Here is a 4061-nt window from a genome sequence, read left to right on the forward strand (position 1 = left end):
TCCCACCACAAAAACACACTCATACATAAAATCTCTTACATATGCTCACATTCCAAGGTGCCCTGGGAAACTCAGGAAAACAGGGACTCTGTAACAATGAACTCCAGCCAACTAACTAGCTGGCAAGACATGCTTGGATCACCACACTTGGAGGGGAAGGCAAGGACAGATGAGTCATCGTCCAAGTGCTAAGGTGTGAAACAAAGAGGAATGGGGCAGAAGGTAGGGGGCTGAAGAAGGAGGGGAAGAATCAACTAGGCGGCAGATTCGTGAGCAGCTAGTTAACTCAGGACAAGCATAGACTGACTGGTACAGAAAAACTGGGGACACAGACTTTGAGAAAAATTACTGGACTATTATTGGAAGAAATTGACAGGCCTTTTTGCCTTAGCAGTACTTAGAAATAGTTTACCAATAGTAACACTTTAAAAATATATGCATTTGTACTAAAGCGTAAAATAACTACTGCTCTGGTTTTGATCTGATGGCAAGGAGAAGACTTTTGAGGGCACTGGGTACCTAATGGTCAATAGGCTATAGCTGATGATTGAACAAACAGGAAGAGGTGAAGTCAACTTTGGTTTTCTCTGGTGAGTGTAGTATCAACAAGTTCAACCCCATACTATCCCACAGCCTATTTTTGAGATGTCACTTAAGATATCCTTGCAATTTTTTCATAACTTTTTTGAGCCTTGGTCAATGGACTGCATTTTGCTATGAAAAAAGGAATAGGCAGCAGGGAGAGCCAGTAGGACTTTACCAAATCTTCTAACCTGAGAAGGACAGGCCCATAAAGTCATTGATAGAAAAAAAATCTGTTATTCTTTCAGATGTGCCTCAAAGCTGAGAAGAGAGGATGCCAGTGCCTGGATTACACACTCCAGTAATGGCCTACTCTTCACAAGGCAGTGGCTAGGGAGACAGCATACCACTCACTGAAGGTGCCACCTCATTTTCTGGAAATTTGGGATTAGAGCATAGAAGAATCCAGATCATACAGTGCCTTGTGCCAGGTAAGGGCACTCATTACCCACTACTCTAATAAACACTAATTTATACAAATGCTTTAGGAAAGACAAATGTTGTACCCAAGAGAGCAACACAATGAGAAGGTAACATTTCAACCCTGTTCTCTCTGACCACAGACACACTCAGCACTGTGCCTTCACCAGAGGTACTTTTGCTCTGAAGTGTCATATGTTATCTCTCTGTGGAATGCATCTTTTCTATCTGCCCTTAGTGACTCACAACTGAATGAATGCTTTTGACGCTTTCTTGCTGGTAATAACAGTTATGATTTAGGAAGTGCTTATGTGGTGATTATGCAAAAAAAATGTATATACCACCTATTTAATCTTCAAAACAACTTCATGAGTTATATGTACAACTCATGAAGATTAAGTAATTTGCCCAAAATCACACAGCTAGGAAGTGGTGGATTTAACATTTTTGTAAACACTTTGCATACTTGCTTTAGATTTTTTTTAAAGAAATTTAATGTTAGTGATACAACTAAAGTTCTCCTCCAACACATTTTCTCCCTCTCTCCCTTCCTCCTTCTCTCTCCAACAGTAACCCAGGGTTCATGTATATCTTCCTGTGTACGCTTTTATAAATATGTATTTATCCATAAAGAATATATAGTATTAGCTCTGTGATAAATGGCATCAACTTTTGCCAAACTTCATTTTTCATTTTACATGATGTTTTCTAAACCTTCCTATATTGATAACTGTAAATTAGTTTACTCATTTTAACTGCTGTTTAAGAGTACATTTTATGAATGTGCACTTTCTAGTTTTTCACCACTAGCAATAGTTGTGATTAACAACATTGTATGCATCTTCTGGTGTATATCTGTGAGTATATGCTTATAAGTTGGAGCTTTCCCTGTTCATGCATCTCCAATTTTATTATATATTGTTAAATTGTTGTCTATGGCCATGCTACCATGAATAAGCTCAATCTCGTCTGATCTCGGAAGCTAAACAGGGTCGGGCCTGGTTAGTACTTGGTTGGAAGACCACCTGGGAAGATCAGGTGCTGTAGGCATAAAAATTTTTTTTAAAAAAATAAGAGATTGTAAGCTGACAAGGTCCTTGCAATCTGTGAGGTCAACCAAGGGTTGCCTCGCCTAAAATTTTTTTTAAAAAATAGATTGTTCTCTAGAATGATCTTACCAGTTTAAAAATAAATTGTTCTCCAGAATGATCTTACCAGTTTATACTTCAGTCTGATTACAAATACAGAATTTCTGCATTCTGGAACTTTCTGAACAGAGTCATCTTAAATATAATAGCACAGCTGAGACAATTGATACTCAAGAAAGATAGCACAAGATGGTGGTTCCCAAACCTAAATATCTATCAGAATCACCCAAAGGACTTATAGAATGCAGATTTCCAGGCCTGGCCTCAGACAAAATGTTCCCTAAGTGATTCTGATGCAGTAAATATGTGAACCACAGTTTGCAGATCACTAGTCTCAGCTACATTCTGACCATACATTATTACAGATTTTTTTCATCTTTAACTGCATGTTAATTTAGACTAAGAGAAAGCAACACACATGGATGCATTAGTTGCTACCCTTTACATGTTACCATAGAATATGTGCTTGACTTTTACTATGGGCTGTCATAGAAGAACCATGTAAGAATTGGGAGGGATGAGGGTTGAAATTATGTAATTCTGTTTTATTCTGCTTTTTCTTTGTTAAGATTCCTAATTAAATTAAGAAAAAAATAGTCTGTTTTAGCTGCCAATAATTCACCATTAATAGCCAGACAAGGAAAGGGGACAAACTTTATGCTGTAAACTTTTAAAAGAGAGAACAACAGAAAAAAGTTTCTGCTGCTCCCAATCCCATCTCCTTTCCCATAGTTAGTACCAAAAAAAAAAAAAAAAAAAAAAAGGAGTGTAGACAAAAATCTGACAACTTTTACTAATTTTCTTCAATTATAAAGGTGTGGCCCACAAAAGTAAGTAGGAGTAAAATTGTCTAATTTTTTTTCAGTCCATTTTGGTAATTAATATTTTTCTAAGAATTTTTTCTAAGAATTTTCTAACTTCATCTAAAGTTCCAATAATTTAAGGAGCATATGAGACACTATTAAGGATTCAAATATCCATCTGATTGGCGTAACTGAAGAAAATCAAGATGTTGAACAGCTGTTTGAAGAAATAATGATGGAAAACTTCCCTAACCTGGTGAAGGAAATGGACATAAAACCCCAGGAAGCTCAGAGAATTCCAAAAATCAGGGATCCAAAGAGGCTCACACCAAGACACATCATAATTAAAATGCCAAAGGTTAAATACAAAGAAAGAATATTAAAAGCAGCAAGAGAAAAACAGAGAGTTACTTATAAGAGAAAAGGTGATAAACACACAATAGAATATACAGATGTCAAATTAGAATGTACACCTGAAAATTATATAATCATATTAAACAATGTTACCCTAATAAACTTAATTTTTAAAAAGTTAAAAAAAAAAAATCCGTAAGATTGGCAGCTGATTTCTCAAAAGAAACTATGCAAGACAGAAGGGTTTAGCAAAAAAATATTCAACAGGATGAAGACCCAGGATCTACCACCAAGGATACTTTATCCAGCAAAGCTATCATTTAGAGTTGTAGGACAGATAAAGAGTTTCCCAGACAAAAATAAGCTAAAGGAATTTATCACCACCAAGCCAGTATTACAAGGAATGTTGGAGAGACTTCTTTAAGAAGACAAAACATGTATCAAAAAAAAAGAATAAAGAATGATAACAACTACATTCCTATCAATAAGTACATCAAATGGAAAAGAATTAAGTGTTCTAACTAAAAGAGTAGATGTATGGGAAGGAAAACAAGACCCCTACATGTTGCCTAGAAGAGACTCATTTCAGATTAAAAGACACAGACTAAAAAGAAGAGGATGGAAACAGATGTTGCTTTGATGGACCTAGAAGGTATTTAAGTCAAACAGAGAAAGATAAACACTATATGATTTCACTTATATGTGAAATCTAAGATATAAAAAGAACAAACTAATCCAAAATAGACTCACAAAT

General features: G+C 35.8%; 1 pseudogene; it reads left to right on the forward strand.

The window, feature by feature from the left end:
• The first annotated feature begins 1933 nt into the window (after nt 1-1933).
• Nucleotides 1934-2052, forward strand: LOC120612269 (uncharacterized; annotated as a pseudogene).
• Nucleotides 2053-4061: the final 2009 nt, after the last annotated feature.

This window comes from Pteropus medius, unplaced genomic scaffold, assembly GCF_902729225.1.
Source record: "Pteropus medius unplaced genomic scaffold, Ma_sr-lr_union100, whole genome shotgun sequence".
Lineage (NCBI taxonomy): Eukaryota > Metazoa > Chordata > Mammalia > Chiroptera > Pteropodidae > Pteropus > Pteropus medius.